The 22,688-nt window shown below is 40.2% G+C and overlaps 1 protein-coding gene across 4 annotated transcripts in view; it reads right to left on the bottom strand.

Moving 5' to 3' along the window:
* DLK1 (delta like non-canonical Notch ligand 1) overlaps positions 1–22,688 on the bottom strand; it is a 48,740-nt gene extending 26,052 nt beyond the window's left edge. For all 4 annotated transcript variants that reach the window (XM_080394621.1, XM_080394624.1, XM_080394622.1 and 1 more), the window contains exon 1: positions 1–22,688. This exon is cut by the window's left edge. The gene's annotated coding sequence lies outside the window, so the exon portion shown is untranslated.

The raw sequence follows: 22,688 nt of genomic DNA, 5'->3' as shown, positions 1-22,688 counted from the left end.
CCTCCCTCTGTGTATTTGCTGCAAACTGAACAAGTTTGGCTCTCCTTGGAATTTCTGTTTAAATTGGCTCAAAAACAATGTCAAAGCAAAGCGTTGCGTACACATTCATATAGGAGTTGAAACAATGAAGACTTGCATGCAGGTTTCTCCCTAGTCTACATCACCATTTTTGCTTACCAGTTTTGACTTGCTCTTCAAGAATGCAGAGCTCTTCACCCCACTTTTAAGGGAATTATTTCCTGAAGGCATTTTCTATTTTACATGTCATGGTAAATGGGAAAGATGTAAAAGAGGTTTACCAAACATATCAGGAAAAAAACCTGATAACTTTCCTTAATATGATAATTGATTTTCTAGACAACTGAAAGGGGAATGAAACCATCTATCTGGATACCAAAACAGCAGTGTCACGTGGGAAATCAGTTAAGTGGAAGAGTCAGGAATTAAAGTGCAGGAACTGTAATCTGGTAAGAAGTTAGTTAGAGGGAGATGGCAACAAAAAATAGAAATGTGCTGAGAAAACCCCTCATGTTGCAAATGGCCAAGATCTCATAAGATAAGACACGAGGAAGGGAACAGATTAATAGGAGGTGAAATGTGATAGAGTTCAATTAAATGGCATCCAAATTCATTCATTTGAGGACTCAGATTTTAAAAGTCAGGAGCTCATCTGTAGGAAATAATTGAGGAGAAGGACCAGGCCACCATGTAATGCTGGATCTGTAACTGATTACTGTTGCCACTGAAACACAGTTGCTCAGAAAAACAAATGACAAATGGGCACTGCAAGATGCTGTTGATTTGCAGTGCCCGTGACCCCAGCCACCTGATAGCACAGGGTTCCCCAGGAGGCAAGCAAGCTGTGAGAGGTGCGGAGGGAAGGGAATGGTGAGACCTGGGGGGTAACCAGTATGACCAAAAGAGACCTGTTGAGCTTAGCCTAGGCTGAGAACAGCTGCTGTCTATAAAGCTATCACTGAGGATGGAAAAGACTCATCTGTGCAGAGGACAAACCTAGCACAAAACCAAATTGGTTTAAACAGGACATTAATTAAATTTGACAGGAAATTTGAAGAATGTTTATAATAGAGTATGGAATAGCCTTTTAGAAGGACTATCAAGAGCAAATAAAACATACTTACTGTGGATGGGGTTCTTGACGTATCTATGAAGAGGTCTTGTGGTGCAACTGGTGAAGGTGCTGGGACTCTTACCCAGAAACTATCTTCCAGGTCTGTCTTTCAACACTTTTTCCCAGTACTATGATATAAATTTTGCCTCTAGATGTTCTCCACACTTCCTTAATGTAATTGGTACCATCACAGATCCTTCCTTTGACTTGCCCAAAATGCATCCAGATATCCAGTGACATCTTCTCCTGCTCTTTATTAAAAAAGCCATTGTTTTGAAATTGTTAGTGTATAGCCTCTCTCCCTACCATATGATTTGTCCTACAGCCATAACACTTTCTCCTGATAGCCTTGTCATGTGAAAAGTGATTGAACTTCTATTGCAGATCCTACAATTCAAGGAAATAACATGTCAGTTCCCATTTTAAGACTTTGCTTCTTTCTTGTCACTCTGGTAATTATCAAATCCCTATAGTAGCAGCTTCCAAGTATTTAGAAACAGAAAATGTCTCTCTTTCCTTTTTTAGGCTGTTGGGGAAAACAATTAATTAATTTGTTTATGTCTGCATGTATAGGATGAGTGAGGGCATCTTGTGTATGTATAAATAAAAGACTGAATTGAAACTAAATAATTTAAAATGAATGCTACATTTGGACATGAAATTTTTGAGACTTGTGGGTTTTGTTTCCAAGAAAGGCTTCAAAATTGTCATCTTGTTAAGCCCACATATTCACAAGCCTCCACATCTCAACAGTTTCATAGGACAGCCATCATGAGAGGTCACTGCAGAACAGAGATGAGCCATGTGATTTTCAGGCTTTATCTCAGAGAGGGTTTGCCCCTGTAGAAGATGAGAGCTACTGGTTGTGAGATGGATATACTCTGGAACTTGTCCCCTGTTACTTCAGCTCTTCAATATTTGCCCCTTTCATGCAGTAAGCTTTCAGTGTCCCAGATTTCAAGTAGTTCTGGCGTATTCTTTTAAAACAGTGAGACTTTAAAGCTTTTTAAATGCTGTGTGGATACAAAGAACAAACTGGAGAGCAGAGTCTAATTTCCTGTGTGGTTTCTTCAAACGAAAGTCCAGGCTCACACTCAGAGAACTTAGTAACAGATGTTCTGTCTTGAGGTTTATGAGGTGGGTAGAAGAATCAACGACAAGAAGCATACAATATCTGAAAAAGAACAGGTACTCAAGAGCATGAAATAAATATTTACTTGCAAATTTGAAAACAAAAGCTAATGATCATCTAAGCCTAAACTGTTTTGCCAGAGTAATTCTGGAAACATTCATTATTACCTGGGAACCACTGAAGTTAAAGACGTTCCTGAAGCACCTTGGAAAAATATTTTTCCCTTCTGATCTGTGCAGATGGTGGGTTGATGATGACTTTTGCTTGGGAGAAGTGAGAAATTAAATTAGACCCTTTAATAGGATATAGAAGAACAGCATTATGAAGGCACCCTGAATTGGCCAGTGCTCTGAGAAGGCTTTGCCTGGATCTTCTCCTGCACTGATCTCTCAAAAACTGAAATGGTTTAAAACTCAAACAAACTGGGTTTTAATGGAACATGAAATAAAACAGTAGCTTTAAAATGGAAGAACTTGGAAATGACTGGGTATAAAAAGAACATAAATAGGGAGATCTATACAGCTTTTATATGTCTAGAAACAAAAGATGAAGCAGCAACAAAGACATTAAAGAGCAACTAGCAAAAGTAATCAAAACTACAGATAAACATTACTAATACTCATCAGAAACAAAAGGCCTGCCAGAAAATTTGTGGGGTGCACTGATAATCAGGATATGGAAGATATAGTCAGAGAACACAAAGCAATTCCAGAGGGATTAGAGACTTTTGCTGCATCACTGTTCACCACAGAAGAAACGAGGGATATTCCTACTGAAAAATCATTCTTTGTGGGGGAGTCAGCAGAAACTGAAGTGATGCTGGAACAGATTGAAAAGATGAACAGTTACACATCACCAGGACTAGAGCCTATTCACTCATGAGATCCAAAGGAAGTCAAGGATGAAATCACTGCATTACTAATCACTGTGTATGTCCTTTTACTTAAATTTACTTCTACAAGCTGGGAAGCAGGGACCATCTCCTGCTTTCTAGAGAGGTCCATCTCACCCAGTTAGGTCCTTCAAGGAACATAACATAAACCAAGAACAAGCATCCAAAGAGAGCTTGTCCATTACAGCTATGGACAAAAGTGAACAACTCCACTGGCAGGCAACCTGATTAGCAGGAAAGCTCTGGAAACACTTGCTGCCAGCTCACGAATGGAAGCATTCTTAGCGGGCTCAAAGCCATGCAGGCTGTTGAGATATCAACTGCCACACAACATCCTGGCATAACAGATGTTGTGTCAGAGAAAACAGGCAAAGAGACAATGTGATTTGTTCAGGAAGACAAGTGAGGGGCACTATGCCACACTGATCAACAACTGAAGAATGCCCTTTAATAACCATGATCAATAAAAACGCTCTTAGTCTTTTCTGACTTACATTCAAGGCCAGGCAGCTTGAGAATTTGGCAGCTACAGCTGGGCTCCCTATATGGAGCAGATCTTGAGGTGGCAAAGAATCCAGACCTTTATGTCCTCAGAGGAAATCTACAAGATTTTACATCCCATTTAGATGCCGTTCTGACAGCTGAGAAATAATGGAGTTCAGATGACATGAGCTGAATTGATATATATTGCATTCATTTCTCAGCATTGCAATTTTAGTCATCTCTACTTCAGATGTTTATGGCTATTCTCTTGCCATCCAGTGAGTCTCGCTGCATCGTTAATGTGCAGTAATTTTCATCATTCATCCCTTCAATTCACACTTGTTTCATCAGAGCCTTCAATCTATTAGGTACTGCAGGGCTCAAACTTGGTTGTTCTTGTGCTTCTCTGGGCTGGACAATGCAAATGTCTTCCATCATTTTCCAACGTCTATTTTACAGTTTTGGTTTTGTCTATAAATTGTTGATGATCTTTAGTTAGATGTTTCCAGGTGTTTTAATCCTAAAACTGATTGACTCAAGCACTGAGCGCCAAATAGAAATAGCCATGCTGGATCAACATGGAGATTCACAGTATCTGTTGGTATAAGAAACAGAGCAGGCATTACCATGTGGAGACACAGCCCCTTCTTATCTTCCAGCAGGCTTAGAGACTTCATGAGTGGTATAGCTGTGCAGCACAGAACATGGGGAGGGAGACCATAAACAGAAATGCAGTTCTCCAGATCTCCCCTCATGCCAGAAAAGTATGTTTCTCCTGTTTCACCTGCTGGCTGCTGTGTGAAGGTCATATACAAGATGTATATGTATATGTGTATATCTTTAAGATATACAAGAGACAAAAATGGCTAAAAACCTGGGTGACATAGGTTGGTGGAATAGAAGGTAACTCTTTTCTCATCATTGTGCTGCAGATACTTTGGCCAGGCTGAAAATCAAGCTATATATGTTTATAAATGTGTGCTATGACATTTAGGTTTGGGGTTTTTCTAATATGCTATTTAAGTGAAAAACATTCTCTACTTTCTCTTCTTATTTACCTTGAAGACACAAAGGAAGTGTAGGTCTTAAGCTAGTGTAAATGATCTCCTTCAGATTTCATGGCAATTAGCTGATTTATACAACATGAGGATTGGGCTCATGTTCTTTGGAATTAGGTGATGGACAGCTCCACAAGAATGTATTAACTGGAAAGACAAGAAAACCTTGATCTTCAACATAGAAAAATAGTTCAAGATATCTAAAGGAAAAACTGGAGGAAATGGATGTTGGTGAATGCAAAGATATGATTCTTTAAAATCTTAGGGAAAGTTTCTGTCCTAACGCAAGACACCCTAAGAAATCAGAGTGGAATATGTTCCAAAAAGCATAATTAAAATGATAAATTTCTAAGATTTATAGAGACATATGCGAAGGATATGTTTGCTCATTTTACTGGGAAGTGATATTTCTGTAGAAAAGCTCATATGTATCTTATGAAAGGTCTGCAGAAACATTAAGCACTCTCCTGCCTTTACTTTCCTAGAACATCAGAGAGGCAGCTCTCTCTAATGCAGCATCCAGGTACCTTTTAGCGGCACAGTACACAGCATGGCTAGTGTCTGTAATACTGTTTTTTTGCCTTCTCTGATGATAAGGACAACTCATGATGTATAACTGACTTTTTCAAGTAATTTACCGGCTATACTTTTATTTTAGAGAAGGCAAGGGTGTAGGCATTTGTCTGGGATTTTTAGTGGAAGGCAATGAATTTTGTAAACGAGTTCCTGCATGAGTCCAATCTACATACAGTTGCTGCACCATGGAAAAGACATGTCTTCACCTGTTGTTAGGATAGATTTCCTTGAAAGAACTCAGAAATAATAATTCTCATCTAAAGTAGCCGTTCCTGAGCTGATATTCTTCAAAGGGCACATCTCTTGAAGTACAAATGACTCAAAATCCAATCTTACTCCAAAAATTAAAACTTTTACTGAAAGATATATCTTGGTGGTTACGTCAGTGGGCTTATGATTTTGTACTGGGCACATTTCTGTTATTGTGTTACTTGGCACATAGTTGACAAAGTGAGAATCTGGTACAAATAAAATTTGAATTCAAATAGAAAACTTAATTTTAAGTAGAGAATTAACCCTGTTTAATTACTGGAAAATTCATTTGTACTGGAGCCAAAACCTAGGTATTTTTATTGGTTGCCTTTAAAAAGAAGAAAAAAAAAACCCACACCTTTATTTCTACGCACACAAAGTGGTCACTTAAAGGCAATAGGCAAATAAAGAGCATTTTGCTTAATTTATACATACCTGTGTGCTTGGTTAGCTGCTGTGAAATATCATTTGCTTTTAGTAGAAAGCCACAGGTATCAAGCTGATCGGTACAGTATCTTTATGACACATCGCTGCAAGTTGGGGAACACTTTCATCTTCGCAGCAGGTCTGTCCTTTAATTTGAGTAACCGATGCATTGTGGCTGGAGGAAGAAATAGTGAACTTTTGATTTTAGCCAGCTCTCCTGAGGTACACACAGATGAACATACAGATAAAGCAGAAAAAAAAAAAGGGAAAAGCTGCAACTGCAAAGCTCTGCAGGCTGGTTTCTGGCTGGCAGCAAGCTCTGCCTTAGTATCACTGAAGCAGGAGACAAGCAAAGGACAACATCACACCAGATGTCTGCTGTTCCTGCTAGTAAGGAGAGCAAGGGACCACCTCGGCTACCGCATCGTTGCTGCCAAATCTCAGGCACCATTCCATCACCTCAGGATCTGTAAAGTGTCCCTATTTTCAGCCCTGACCTTCCTCCGTCATCACCCAAAGGTGGATCTTCAAAGGCTCAAAAGAGCAACTGGACCTCTGCTGTGAGGACTATGCAGCCAGACAGGAGAAAGAGTAAAGAAAGGTCAGTGTTGCTTTAGCAATACCTCCTGAAGATGCTGGATGGGTAGGGGTGGATTTTCTTCATGTGGCAGTGTGCTTTGTGAAGAGGAGGGCTCTCCCCTTGAGGCAGAAGCTCCTGGGAGGACACTGACGCTGCTAGCATGCATTTCTCATTTAGTGCCCTCAGTTGCTCTGTTCCTCTCATTCCCATGTGTGACTAAAGACTGCCTGAGAGATGTCTTACCAAAATGACGGTGACAGTTGTTTGTCCACGTTGGAAACAGGAGCAACCAGAAAACTCATGTACAGGGTGGTGGTGGAGGAAGGGAGAGATTCAAAGAGTGGTTCTGCTTTTTTTTTGCTTCCCAATGATTCTCTTGCACCTATGAAAAATTAAAAAAACTGATTTAGGACAACTGGAAGCTTCTTCCCAGGCACTTGATCTGGTATACATCCCTGTAGTCTAACTTGTAGCTGAGTGCAACAAGATTACCCTCAGTGAAGTACTGGGGATGTAAAAAATGGAACTGTCTTCTGCAAAGCAACTCTAGACAAGAAGAGCAGAAACATAAATAGCTAAATAGCAAATGGCTTACTCTCGGGGGGTGGGGGTGGGGGGTGGGTGGGGCTGTGTGTGTGGAAGGAAAAGGAGGGACCTGCAACACTAAAAGTTTGGATGATGCGAAACTCAATTCTTGGTTCCGTCTTTTAATAAATACACAATACTGTTGAGGATATTGGCTCTCTTTCCTGAGGAAATCCAGCATGCTCTTAACAATTCCTGTACATTGCCAGGCAGACATCAAAACTACATGGCCAAAAATGTAATATCCTTCTTTCCGTACATGTAGATGGGACAAATAAGTAACCCTTTGAAACCAGATCTTTTAAAGATGGCTGAAATTTTCAAATGTATTTTTGGTGGAAAAAATGGGTTTCTACTAATCAGTAACATCTGCCCTCAGAAAATTTCCTTTTTCATTATTAACCTGCAAATGTCTCAGAACTAGAGAAAATCTGGCCAATTTTTTAAATTCTTTTTAGCTTTCGTGTTTGTTTATTTTTAACAGAAGGTCTAAATAGTCTGCAATAACTCTTCTGTCTTTTACTAACTCAACAATACTTTTGAGAAAGACATTTCTTATAAAGCGATTGTTTTATTCTATATAAACCAATGATTTTGGTTGAGTATAACAGCAAATAATTTGTGGTATCCAAGTACAAGATGATATCATTATCTCACATCTGCAAGAAACAATAGTTTAGGAGGAGTACAAGAAAATATATAACCCCTTACTATAAATGTTCATTCTTATCCTTATTACTATATGCACATGCTCCATGTGGAATTCTCCAGTGTTTTAAAATGCAATGTGCTTGGCCTGCTGCTGGGATAATAGCTTTAGCTACATTTCCTATTATGATTTATTCAACCCTATTCTCTAAAACAATTATACAAATTGTAGAGCAAAAAAACCCAAAACAAACCCTCAAGGCAATATAAAGTAACATAGGTTTCATTAAATCTCACTAAAATGGGTGGACTCTTATAACCACAAGACTTTAAGGTAAATTCAAAACCACGTTCTGATCCCACTACAAAAAGCAGTTTCCTACACTATGAATTTAGGCCTTTTACTGCTTACAGTGCACTACGTGGTAACACGTGAAGATCCACTGAGCCAGGTTTAACACAGTGATTACCACAGCAGGAAGAGTTGCTCTGTGCCAATGCACTGTGGTGCCAAAGCTGGTTGGTCTGTCATGGACTTATAAGGATTTTTACTGTCAGTTGGCTTGAGGACATCCGTGCAGGAGCACAAGAGAAGGGCTGAGCAACCAAGCCAGAGAGAAGGCTGATAAAAGACCTAACTTATATTCTAAGACGTTACTTTGAGATTGGCCAAGAGCAGAATGCTAAAAATGCCACATTTCAGGCTGGGTGCTGACTGAAAGAGGTGTCAAAAAGTTAGCAAAGGCAAATATTTCTGTTAGGTCCTGCTGAGTGTAGAAACATCACTTTTCACATGCTTACTAAGGTAATGGGGAGGCATCAAAAAGCAACTGGCTCCATCACCATTCTTTTTCTAAAAAATATCCCTCAATTATTTAACTTTGAACTATGCAATTGCAACAAAGGAATAAAGGTAGGAATTAAGAACAAGGCTTATTTTATTTTTCATTACAAAATTTAGCAAATGTTTTTTTCAGTACTAATTAATTTGTCTTGTAGAAGAGTTTTGAATAAACAAAAGAAATTAACACTACATCAGGACACAGAAGTCACACAGCTCTGTACTACATCTTTTTGATGGTCCTATGCTACAAAAATTTCTAAAGACATTTGATAATTAACAACTGAAATATTAATTGCACAGATCCTTAGCAAGGAATACTGAGGATGACAAAATTACATCACCTTCCTATGCTTAAAAATGTATTTGCTTTGCAGAAAATCAGATATGTTGAAATTGGGTCCACATAGTTAGTTAGCAGACTTCCTATTATATCCCTCGATATAAGGTCTTGTGTTTAATGCAGGAATAAGATTCTGCATGCATGCAACTTATTTCAGGATTTCCTGTTGCTCTGTCCTATGACCTGGAGCTACTCTGAGCTATACAAGGACTAAAGGAGGAAAAGAGTCCTAGTGGGGACAACTAATGGCAGGAAGGGAGGAAATAGAAGTACCTGATGGACACATTTCATTCTTTCTCTAGCCTATGACCTAACATACAGTTACGTGAAGAAAGAACATCCGTAATTGTTCAGCTGGGTTATGAAAAAACAAAGAAACCTATGCCATAGTTTATACAAGGCCTGGCTGACCTTGAACATTCACACAAAACTTCCCCAGAGTCAACTCCTACAACCTGGATGGATAAAGACCAGGCATCTGCAAGACAGATGTGGCAACATAATGTTTATTTGTAGTTCAGGACCATGTTAGGGCGGCTTCTGCAGAAATCCACTGCTACAAGTATCTTCTCCATTCTCTCTCCTGTTACCCTTGGTTGGAGACAGGACTTGAGAGTCTAATATATTTGGTAGTTCCCAAACCTGGGCTGCAGTGGACTAAAGGAGCAGTGGGAAGAGATGCAGATGAATACAAGGGGAGCACTAAAGGTTTACTGGGTTTGATGCTCACTTGCTTAAATGTATTTTTAAGAGCAGGTTTCCCATGGTAGTAAAGAAAGTAATATAACCAGCTTGTGGGTTAGATTTCTCAGCAGACACACTGTAGATCTAGCAGATATCACGGCCTGTGATACTCCTTCCTAGCAAATTCCTCATTGGCTTTATTAACACTGCATCTGTATTACATGCTGGCAAATCCTATTACTTTATTACAACACCCTGTGCTACTGTGAGCACTATACATCAGTCCCTTTCAATACCTTTGGACTGAACAGTAATTAGGTGCATTAAATCTTTTTTCCCACTTCCTCCTCCTCTTCTCCATTACCAATTTCCTTTGCTTTCACATTCCCTCCTTCTGCCAAAACTCTTCCGCTCTTCTCAGATCTCACAGCGGTTTCTCCATTTTTCAATTATCACCTGCACCAAAATTTCATTTTCTACTTAGTTTCTGGCAAGCTGCTCAGGCACTTATGTACTAGGGTGTCTCAGTGATAGTGAGTTGTGCCTCTGCTTGTAGCTGGCAAGCAAGCAGTGGGAAGGTCCTGCACACCATGTGGAGGTGCTTGACTTGACAGCCACAGTCTGGAAGACCGACACCAACTACCCTTCTTGATGCTTGCATCTGCCATTTCACACCTATCCCAGCCAGAGGGACAGAAAGAAACACACATTGATGAGTACATTGTGCCTGAAACTATGTGCAGGAAACATTTATTCCTTTTAAAATAAAAGGCTTGCTGGATGAGAATCACAGAGATAATAGGAGTGGTTTATTTCACTTCTCTTTCTGATTCACCTTTTTATTCTAAGGATATTTCTTTAGGCTTAGAGAATGACAGATTCATTTGCATGCTGGTTATTAACTGCCTAAATCCCTGCTTCCTAGTCTACTGAGAAAAATAAGAGAGATGCTCGTTAACATTTCATGCAGTCTCTGGATAGAAACAATATATCCAGAGTCAACAAACAGCTCTTAAGATTTCAATATTGAACTCTTTAGCGCCGCTTAAAAATAAACTAGGTTCCTTAAAGCTTGCTAGAAAACAAATCTGTGCTATGGCCAGGGATTCCCTTGACTTCAGATCACCATAACAGAGCCATTCTCATGGCTGTGATTATCTTTATGCACTTGCCAATGGCCTGAGTTGTGGCCGTGACAGGTTAAAAGCTGCTAACATGCTTAGGGTTCAAGGGCCTACAGCCTGGCTCTAGACAAATCCTGGAGCAGCTGTTTAGGGCTTTTTCTCCTGTTGTGGTTGTTTCGGTTTTGTTTTTTGTTTTGTTTGTTTGGGGTTTTTTGTACAACTCATAGTTTCAAATATCATGTTTAATACTAGTATTTCCTGCTCCAGGCCTGATTAGGTTCTCAGCAGTTTCCTGGAGTTCTGATTTCTTCTTGTCCTGTGAAGAAGAGTGGGCGCCCATGAGTGGACAATGTTGCAACCGCTCCTGATCACTACAACCTCTCTTGCACACTAGCTGCACCAGCTCCTAGCTTGCTTCTCTGCAACTGGTTCAATATTCCTCTGAGTTCCTCACGTTCATTGGTTGGAGATGGTTTCTAATAGTACCCTAAAATATCCAGAAGGAACTGCATTCTCCAGCCTTGGCTCTTGAAGTTATTTAGCTCTGTATTTTTGTTACTTTGAATCATATGACTCTTACATATTTTTTCCTGACACTTGGCACCAAATTTGGGCATCTGGTCTTCTTTTGAGAAGTTCTTCGAAGCTGCATTTCACTTATATTTCTACTTCCATGTCCTTCTTACTCCCCTTCCTTCCTTTTCCTTCTGCCATCCATTCCCTCCTTCTCTTCCTGGCTACTTGCCTTTGCTTTTCCTTTGATGTTTTACTTACCCATGAGGATTCTCTCTCATGTTCCAGCTGGGCTTTTTTCTCTTCCTGAAACAAAGCTCCACATTGTCCTTTAAATAATATTCCTGCAAACAAGTTATTTAGACACACACGTAAGCAAATCTTGTAAAATAACTGCTGATTCTGTTTCTGACTTAATTTGCTTTTGAATTTGCTTTTGCAAAACCGTAAGGCTGTACTAAGAAAAAAATCCATTGCCCTCTGAAGAAGGTAGCATTTTTGTGTAACAACTTTTTTTTCCATGCAACCAATCAAATTTCCTGTGAAATGTGAAAAGTGTTATTTGTGAGTCAAAGCCGGTGGAACAGATCCCCCACAGAGCTATAAATACAAACCAGAAAAATTGCCTTAATATCTATTCAAGAGCCTATCTGCTGTAGCCATAATCTACTAAGCATTTTGTATGGAACCTTCTGACTGATCTGAATATTCCTTAATGTAACTGATTAGACCACACTCAAAACTTCTGTCCAAACACTTGGATATATTTCTGTAAAAAAGATTATATATTCTTTCATCATCAGTGACCAGATATATGCTACCTTTATTTTAGATTGTTAGTTCAGTGTCCCTAGAGGATAGAAGTCCCCTCTTCATGAAAGAACAGTATGCACATTTGTTTTCTAGCAGTCTGCCCTAAGCAGAACGCAACATGTTTCTCACTGCATCTAAATCACCAATCCTGCATCTAATTAATTATAAAACCTCAATGATCAATTAAATCCATAGTCTTATTCTGACTTCACAGACTAATGGCTGACAAAGATACAGGCAGGATCACAGAAAGGCATCTAGTCCATTACCTCACAGCCAGCTAGAAGCAGGGAAACCTAATCTACTCCTCATAGAGGTTTTTTCAATCTGTCCTTAAAAAGCTGTAACCATGGGGAGCCCATGTTCTCTCAAGGTAAGCTATTGCCGTGGTTAATTATCACCACCATTAGAGAGTTTTCCCTAATGTCTATCCTAAATCTCCTTTGATCTAATTTAGCCTCATTACTTCTTGTCCTGTTCACTGTAGATACAAGGAACAGATAATTCCCTTTCTGTTTGCAGCAATCTATTCCACGTATAAATTCTTCCATTGTAAGGTCATATTTTCTAAGCCTCTTTTTTGGTTACAGGCAATGATTTGCCTGAGCATTTACACACTTAAAACAGGTTTGGATAAGGCCTTCTGTAAATTTGGAAACTAAGAGATAAAAATCTTTCGTGCAAGGCTTAATCCAAGTTGGCTGCACAGTAAATGTTAGAAGAGCCTCGTGTTTCTTCACATAAATCTTGCCTAGAACAGGAATAAAACCTTATAAATATTGTGCTTGTAAAAAGACTTCTTCCTGGATGAACAGAAATCAGATTCCATGATTATGAAAAGTAATACATCTTTGGTAGTCTCACCTCAGTCTCTGCCAGTCTCCTAGTAATTAAATCATAACAACTTGATAATTAAAGCTTTACTAAGACAATTTACTAAACAATTAGTACTTGGGTGTGGCTGAAAGTGGTTCAGGAGGGAACACTGAGTCCTCCAGCCAAGAAAGGAGCAGCAGGAGGCAGGGAGTGGTTTTAGCTGCCGGTTTCACCCTTTAGCAGGAACCCAGGTTCAAGCAACCAGACAGCCTGCTGCCCTGCTGATGGTCGCTGCTCACCACTGCCCACCTTCACCCACCCTTCTCCCATTCCCTGGCAGACAAAACTGGTAACCTGTAGGCTTGCCAAGCTGCAGCAGAGCAAGATTCTCTTCTGTCAGACATCAGCAAAAGAAATATAGTAGATTATTGTCATGGCAAGGAAGGGACCTGCTGGAGACAGGTTCAGACCACAGCATGAAGTGATGACGTACGTGGAAGATGACAACCCCTAAATAGTGTTTCTTGTAAGATTACCTGGTAGTGAGAGCTGACAAAAGGACCAGTGCCTGAGAACTAAGGCATTGTCATCCCAGTAAAACCTTCCCAGTCAATCACAAAACCTTCTCACCCAAATACAGTGATATTTTCCACCTGTCTTAAATATGAAATATGGGTACCACTGTCATTCTTGTATTTCATTCACACTATGATGAGAAGGAAAATTTAATCACTTGAGAAAGATTAAACTCAGTTCCCTGCAGTGCTCAAGAAAGACACATTTTTTTTCTCACGATTTGCCAGCAAGTAATGCTACAGAATGTTACGGCATTTACTGCAGGTAAAAGAGCTGCAGAACATGACCAAAGGCATTCCTGTGACATATCCAATTAGAGATGCACTGAGAGCAAAAAAATGTGATAGTGTAGGATGGATGATCAGACCCGGGCTAAGCCATGCCCAAACCTTCTGTTAGCCTTGTGGCTGCACTTTGCAACTGAGTCATACCCCAACAGGCTGTGTCCACCAGCAGGCTAGTAGGAGTCCTAGAAAAATACTAAATGGCTCCCAGTCCAGGTGTAAGTCTTGTATATGATCTAGCAAAGGTTTAGCTGATGCTTGGGCCTTCTCTGGAGAGAATACAAGAGTTTTCACACCAAGCAGTGGGAGCACGGGACTGCTCTGTGTACAGCAGAAAAGGCAGAGTCAAAGGCAAGAAGCACAAGACAGGCACATTTATCGGTAAGGGCGTGTTCATTAAGGAAACAATTCTGCTCTGGAACACCCACAACAATTACAAAGATGAAAAGGTTAGACCGTTGGTGTGCTGAGATAGATTGATGAGCATGTTGTCTTTGAAAGAGGAGCTGTTTTGTGTTCTCTGTTTATTCACAGACTACCCCAATGAGTCCTTCCTTGAACTTGGGCTGCTGTCCCTAGGAGAGGGCAACAAGCGTTGGGAATGCTGGTTGTATGGAAACAACTTGGTTTGTTACACCCAATAGTTACACACTTGTAATTAAACCATAAATAGAAAGTATACATGCAAACATAGCAGCCACATGGTCAAGCCATTTTCAAAACCAGTCACTTAGACTAAGATTAATTTTAACAGTGTTCATAGGGATTTATAAGCACATCCAAAAAGCAAACTATTGTCCCTATTGTGCAAAACACTGAGCAAACATGATTAAAAAGTGAGGTATGCAATGAATAACATTAAACCTGACAGATTATAAGAAAAACACGACCATTAAGTTAGAAGTAGGAATTGTTCATGTTTCACTGAATCATCCATTTTAATACTGCTGAACAAATGACATGCATCACTTATTACTCATATTAGGAAAATCATAAGAGGGCATAGAAGTGTTTTGTCCAAAACTTATTAAAGTCAAGGGACTGTTTATCAATGTGTGTCTGGAGCTGAAGCTGGAGTGTAAATTCATCACATAAAGTTAGTGGCCAAGTTAAAATTGTTAGGAATGTGGAGTTTAAAAGAATATTTGGAGGCTGATACAATTTTTTCAGCATCACCTTATGATTTCCAATTGATTTAAATGTGTGTGGATGTTAGAGACTGATTGAATGATAATTTATTTCAGGTGAAATTTAACAATCTTTAACATAAAAATTTGGAGAAAATTATATTCTTTTGTTTAAGCATCAGAAATAGAAGCTAAGCATTACAGAAGGGAACCTGACATGCACCAAATATATTTCAGTCTTCCAGTCAAGCACATGTTAAGATTACATGTATTGTAATCACATCAATCATACTTAGAAGTATAACCTAATGACAACCTTCATCCTTAAACTATCAGTTGCTGTGTCCTTTCTAACACTACGGCTACTGTCCTGTCATCTCAAACTAATTTCCGATTCCTTTTATCTGTAAAAGGTTGTCTTTTAAACCTGTCTTACTGCTTAGCTGTTCAGAAGGAGAATTTAGCCTGTTCTTTACATCTTGGCTACAGGGCCTGGGAACACTTGGTGGGTAATGCGGGAAGATGGGGAAGTCTACTGTGTGCCTCAAGGGTGTCTGATTTTGGGTGAAAACAGCCAATAAACTGAGTAATGTTAATTGTTACATAATATTGTATACTGTCATTGGTGGTGATGGTGGAATTTGAACCCACAGCCCTGGAAAGACTGGATATCTTGTGGCACCATCTATACTATTTTAGATTTGAGGATCTGAACCTTATTCCTCTTCAGCTGCCACACCAACGAAGAATGATCAGATCAGCGCAGCTGTAAAGGAATCAGAACTGGCTTTAACATGCAGCAATCCAACACCTTGTACCATCTTCCCTGCCCAGAAAGACTGTTCTAACACATGGATCTCAGCATCATGGACTAAATGAACTCAATGAACTTTAGAGGGATGGTCCATAGACTAAGGGAATGATATCTGTGTATTTATATAAAGGACAGGAGAGGTGACAATGTATTGGAAAATGTAGCATGATGTAAATGGTATGGAATAAGGGGTGCATACTGTCCTGGTTTTGCCTGCGATGGAGCTGGTTTTCTTCTTGGTAGCTAGTACAGTGCTATGTTTTGGCTCTGATTTGAGAACAATGTTGATAACACAGTGATGGTTTTAGTTGTTGCTGGGTAATGTTTGTACTAAATCAAGAACTTTTCAGTTTCTCAGGCCCTACCAGTGAGAAGGCTGGAGCAGCACAAGAAATTTGGGGACACACAGCCAGGGCAGCTGACCTGAACTAGCCAAAGAGGTATTCCATACCATGGGGGGTCATGCTTGGTATAGAAACTTGGGGGGCTTGTTGGGGCCTGCCAATCGCTGCTCGGGGACTGGCTGGGCATCAGTCAGCGGGTGGTGAGCAGTTGTACTGTGCATCACTTGGTTTCCTTGCTCCCTTTTCCTTTGGATTTTATGCTTTCCCCCACCTATTATAAATGTTACTATTATTACTGTTATTGTTTTTTTTTTCCTTTTTATTCAGTTTAAATTATTAAACTGACCTTATCTCAACCTGCGAGTTTTACATTCCTTTCTGATTCTCCTCCCCACCCCTCTGGGTTGGGGGTGTGAGCAAGCAGCTGCACGGTGCTTGGTTGCTGGCCGGGGTTAAACCATGACAGGCTAAACCAGACAGACACTTAGACATCAGAAAAGTCACTTTTTACCCAGTTTCAAAGAATAATTTGAATGGCTTAAAGGGTACTAGAAAAGTGTATGTTTTACAGTAACAAAAAAAAAAAAAAGCTTGCTTTCTGCTGGGTGAGATATCCTAGAGACATAAGATATTAGAATTTTAATTAATTTACATTTTTTCCCTTATTTTAAACTGACATCTCTGAGACACGGCTCATCATCTTAACGCATGGGTCAAGTACAATGGTGACCCAAAAGTTGACTGGGCAGCTTTAGCTGATCCCTTTCAGACACCGAAAGGCTGTGCCTCTCTGGAAACACAGAAAGCGTGGCCTGCAGCTACAATCTATCATCATTCTACAGAGGTGTTCAAAGTAAGAGATCCACGCCCAGTTGCCTAGTTGCAACTGAGCTCTTGTTATTGCCCTGACTGCAAAATTCAATAAAAGAATAGCATTTAAAAATGGATTCTTGTATCAAAGAGTACAGATAATTTTGCTCATGGAGAAGGTCTATTTATGGACAGTAAATTATTAACTAGTCCATTTTCATACGTTTGAAACACTAGCTCACTTTCTTCCAGCTATGGTTTGTACCAACAACATCTGAGTTCTCAAGGTGCCAATCCAAATCATCATGTGCCTACCTGCCTGATTTGCATGTACAATCAGATGATTAACAGTGCATTTGGCTTGCTGTCCTAAATGACTTTTGTTTGCTAAATGCTCAGATAACTTTGAATGCAGAAATTATGTTTGCAATAGAGAAGCCTGGCTTTTGCGACATATTGGTCTTTATTATACATGTTTTCAAGTGAACTTAATTTTCTGTATGGAAACAAACAGTCCAGAAACAACAACTATGTTGTGTTTTCAATGAATGGTAATGCAGGTGACAATTTCTAAAGATAGTATTTCTGTCACAGAGCTCTTCCTGAGCACAGAAATATAAGGCACTGAAAGTTGTAAACTTGCCTAAAGCAATATTTTGCAGAGACCTGTATTACCTATGCTTCTCCCAGGCTTGCCTAAGTATATGCACTGTGGCCTCTGGGTAGAGACTGCTTTTTAATTTTGAAGCTAGTTGTACCGTTATGAGATACTAGAAGCCAAGGAGACAATTTTATATGCAAAAATAATAAAATAATTGATCTAGAAGGGACTAAAAGTCTACTTTCTAACTTGTGCTAGTTTGCCATAATGAAAAGTATTTCTCTGCCAGTGAGAAATCACTTTCACTAACACCCAGCAAAGGAAGAACAGATAAAAATACAACATGTGCATAAGAAAAAAAATCTTATTCCACATGCCATCCTGAAATGAATTCTCTCTCTTGGTGAGAGTGGGAATCAATAATTGATTTAAATAGATAGGCATTTATGAAAATCTGCTAGCCAAACAGCCCAGGTGTGGTATTATCCCAAATCCACATAGGTGCCTAGTGGCTTTTCCATCAACCTTGAGTTTTCACTTGCTATGACAATACCAGCAGCAGCTGATACATGAAAACAACTACTTCTCCTCCTCCTCCCATCTGTACCACTGTGTGCCTTAGAGGGGTGGACTTGGGGCACCAGAATGCTTTTCCTGCTGAAAAAGGGATTTTGCTAATGTCCTAAATTACTTAGTGATATCTGTCATTTTCAAGAACATCATACTGGAATTTAAATGTGTGGGGTTTTTTGTTGTTGTTGTCTGTGATTTGGTTTGGTTGTTGGTGGTTGTTGTTTGTTTTTTTTTTTTTTAATAAAATTGCTGTAGTTGTTCTTCTGGGATTTTTTCCTGTCTTCTAGAGACAGATTAATTTTGAGATAGCTGTACTATCATGAGATGCTAGCAGCAAAGGAAGCAAGCCTTGAAATGTCTCAATACATCAGTAGTTTGGAAGACAGACATGAAAAACAGCAAACCCTGAGGCACACACAGTCAGCTCACAGTTTCCTGTGCTCTGTAGGATGTTGGTTGGTACCTACTTTCTCCATAGCAAGGCAAGGAAGAAGCATTTAAAAGAACATAGGACTTTTTAAAGAATTTGAAACTCTAAGCCTGACCTTTATATAGGCCAATATTTAGGTTACATAAGGACAGATTTTATACACGTCCCAGTTATTGGAGAGAATAACTTGAGAACTTGGCCTAATCTTCCCTCATTCTTCATGTGCCCAGGTTTTTTTTCCTTAGCCAAAAACCCCCAAAATAACACCACTGACCCTTTCTGGGAAAATAATGGATGTGGTTTTTTTAGGAAATCATTTCAGTTCCAATAGTAAGAACCATCTGTCTCACAAAGGTTTGTTTGATTTCAGACATACTGTGTAACAGTGAACATTGTTACAGAAAAAAACATAAATTATATGCTGCTGTGGGAGCTTTAAAAACTCTGGGCAAAATTCTTTGCTGCTATAAATGGGTGCAGTTTCACCCCATTACTCTGGCAGAAAATGTAGCCTACTGCGTTTCTGATGTCATCAACCACTTAAAGAAAAATCAGGCTAACTTTTAAGCCACTGCCTGTATCATCTGCAATAAATATTGCACTCTGGGCTGGTAATTACCATACTTTTTTCTTGTTTTATTGTCCATATAGGACTATACTTTCCAGACAAGATGGAAACAGGGTAACTGTAAATTGTAGCAAGCAGAGAATTTGATTTTGTACTGTAGTTTTGGAGGGTTTATGAGGTTATCACAGGAGAATCACGAGTAAGTGTAAGAAACACAGCATAAGAGGTATTATACCAAATTACGGTTAATTTAAGCTCCCAGAGATGCATTAACATGTTGAAGTCAATGGTGACTCCATTCAGAAAAGATCTCCTAGATCTCTCAGAGGTATGCATCCATACTTACTCATAACCCTCCGTCCTAAAGAAAGGAATATTGCAAACGAAAACTTGGTATGATTAGTCAGTCCAAACAGGAAATTTCATGTATTGGTTATCTACCCTATTCATGATCCTACTAATTATTACTCAGAATTGGACAAATTATTATCATTGCATTTTTCTACTGCAGACTAAGAATGTAACACATTTCAGCCATTGCAAGACATTACTGTTCTCAAACGTGGGAGTGTGGTATCATTCTTTTCATCTGGTTGTATCTGGCTGATGGGAATATAGATACAGTTGGAAGCATCATAACATTTACATCACAAAGGGGACTTCAAGTCTGATCTTAGGGTTGTCCTCCCGCAGCCTTGGAGGTTAATGGTGGAGCAGATATCCACCTGCAGTCCTTGGAGGACCCCACACTGGAGCAGGTGGATGTCTGAAGGAGGCTGTGAGCCCATGGGAAGCCTGTGCTGGGGCAGGCTCCTGGCAGGACCTTGGAAAGAGGAGCCCAGGCCGGAGCAGGTTTGCTGGTGGGACTTGTGACCCCAGGCGGGACCCGTGCTGGAGCAATCTGTTCCTGAAGGACTGCACCCTGTGGGAGGGACTCAGGCTGGAGCAGTTTGTGAACTGCAGCCCGTGGGAAGGATTCACGTTGGAGAAATTCATGAAGGACTGTCTCCCATGGGAGGGACCTGATGCTGGGGCGGGGGATGAGTGTGAGGAGCCCTCCCCCTGAGGAGGAAGGAGCAGCACAGACGATGTGTGATGAACTGTTCCCAACCCCCATTCCCCAGCCCCCTGAACTGCTGGCTGGGGGGAGGCAGAGAAAATCAGGAGTAAAGTTAAGCCTGGGAAGAAGGGAGGGGTGGGGGCAAGGTGGCTTTAAGGTTTCATTTTATTTCTCATTATTGTACTCTGATTTGATTGATAATAAATTAAACTAATTTTTTCCCAATTGGAGTCTGTTTTACCCATGATGGTAATTGCTGACTGATCTCCCTGTCCTTATCTTGACCCACCAGCCTTTTGTTACACTTTTCCCTGTCCAGCTGAGGAGGGGAGTGATAGAACAGCTTAGGTGGACGCCTGGCATCCAGCCAGGGTCAACCCACCACAGACCTCCACAAATACCAGCTAAAGCAGCACACAGACAAGTCCTTCACCATGAGGACTGGCTGAGGAGATCAGCAACCCAAGAAGCAGCATCTTAACTCCAGCCAGCCAGCAAAGCTGGAAAGCTTCTGGGCACCAACACAGATGCCAGCTAGCAGAAGAGGCTAGGGAGAGTGTCTGTGTTTGGAAAACCACAAACATTTGGTGCCTGGTCTTGAAAAGGATCATTCAACTGTAACAAACCATTGATATCTAGCTCTTTTGTAATGCCAATTGGCTCTGGGCAGAACTGCCAAGCAGAAGTAGGCTTCCACTCCAACTCTTACAGAGCCTGCCGTCTGCCATCCATCAGGGAAGGGAACAAAGCATGGGCAAGACTGCAAGCCAGCCCTTGGCTGGCAGGGAAAGCTGGTGACAGCCAGCCTGCCCTGTGGCAGCACTGTGCTCATGAGGGCAGTAAGCTTTCGTTTGGCTCCCCCGATTAAAACACAGCATTATCCCTCTGCATCAGCTCCTGGTTCATCAGTCATCTCAATTTCAATGACAGTTTGGCATCATCTCTCAGCCAGGCATAATGTAACAGATTCCCACTTTCAGAAAAAATTTAGCCTCATTGTGAAAACAATTGAATAAAGTCCTCTCCAGCTTCTCCATAAATCCAGCTTCCTAAACTGAAACTGTACTCATGACATCATGCCTATCTCTCTGTATTGAATATTTTCCTTATGGAAGCAGGAGCTGGAAGATAAGCGAGGATAAGAACGAAAAAGCAGATTCAGCAACCTTTTCTCAGCAGTGATTCCTACCCCAGCCACTACTCCTGCTACTCTCAGCTGGGTTTAGACTACAGTGTTCCTCTCTCCTCCCATCTCAGATTAAAAATCATAAGGCTGAAGAGAAGAATCAGACTGTGTTCACTCCCCAGCTGTTTTCATATTTTCTGAAAAATCCTTTTCCTGAACTGGAGCAAAAGGCCAAATTTTCCCCTGTGGAAGCACAAGGAAACAATTCACTCACAGAACACAATTTGTTGTCACAGCATCAGTAAGTGTTGTCAAGGCTCTTTGAATCCACCTGCTAGAGACAATACTTTGAACCACAGTACCAGCATTCATCTTCCTTGGTTGTGTCTGCATGTGTTTGTTGTAATTTTTCTGGCAGTACTCACTGGTGCGGTACGCATCCCTGCTCTTGCAAGGGAAGTTTACACGTCTTTCTGGCTCTAGACAGATGTTTCACATGAAGAATTGAAGTCTTTCTTTCCTTCTGTCTTTTGTTCTCCTTCCCCTTTCATGTTTCTGCTATTACTATTATTATTATTACCAGTATTAGTATTAATTAAGTCTGAGGCTGGAGTTCAGGTGAAAGAACCAGCGTATGTGCTAGAGTTAGTAGCTCTACTTCATACCAGAGAGCAATGTGCTGTGCTGTGCAGAACTGGCTTTGCCTACCTTATGCCTTGGCAGATTAGATTGCTCCAAATGCTCATGAGGTGTAGACACTATTTGAGCCTCAACTAGGTGTCAAAGGAAGTAGTTTTAATAAATCTTAATGTTTTAATGAGCATATAGCCACCTTCCTCTTTGTTGCTAAAGATTAACAGTTTCCTTTAATGAAAGAAGGCTTAGGCAATGCAGTAAATCCAGATCAATTTGATCAGCTGTATGATGCCAACTGACTGAAAAAAGCAAGCGTGAAGGAAACAATGCAATTTTAAAAACAGTGAGAAAAATTAACTGACAATGCCATGATGCCTACCACAGTAGGTTCTCACTGAGGACCAGGGCTCATAAGCATTTGCATTAAGACAGTGAGAAGTTTAAACACCTGGGTGCTTTCTGTACTCTCCTTACAACGATGCATTAAGTCTAAATTCTTTTTCTGTCCTATTCACTGAACCAGCCCTTGGCAAAAAAACAAAATCCCATACATTTTCAGTTTTCAGTAATTCACTAGTGGAGTAAACATTAATAGGACAATTATGTAGCTGCAGTGAATTGTTACTTATAGTTGGCAGGATTTTAAGGGTCAAGAGAATGATTAATTTTGTAAGCTGAATCTTGTAACAGAAAGAAGATACGTGTAGTGAAGATTCAGGGTGCTGGAGGACAAAGACAGGGAACTGGAGCATTCCACATCTGTTGTTGGCACTGTGGAACGCAAAACCTACAGCAATATTTTACACTGCAAACTTTACAAAGGCATCCAGTTAGATAGATT

The sequence above is a fragment of the Falco punctatus genome (assembly GCF_963210335.1).
Source record: "Falco punctatus genome assembly, chromosome: 7".
NCBI lineage: Eukaryota > Metazoa > Chordata > Aves > Falconiformes > Falconidae > Falco > Falco punctatus.
Note: the sequence above shows the minus strand (reverse complement) of the source record. Positions and strands in the feature narration are given on the sequence as shown.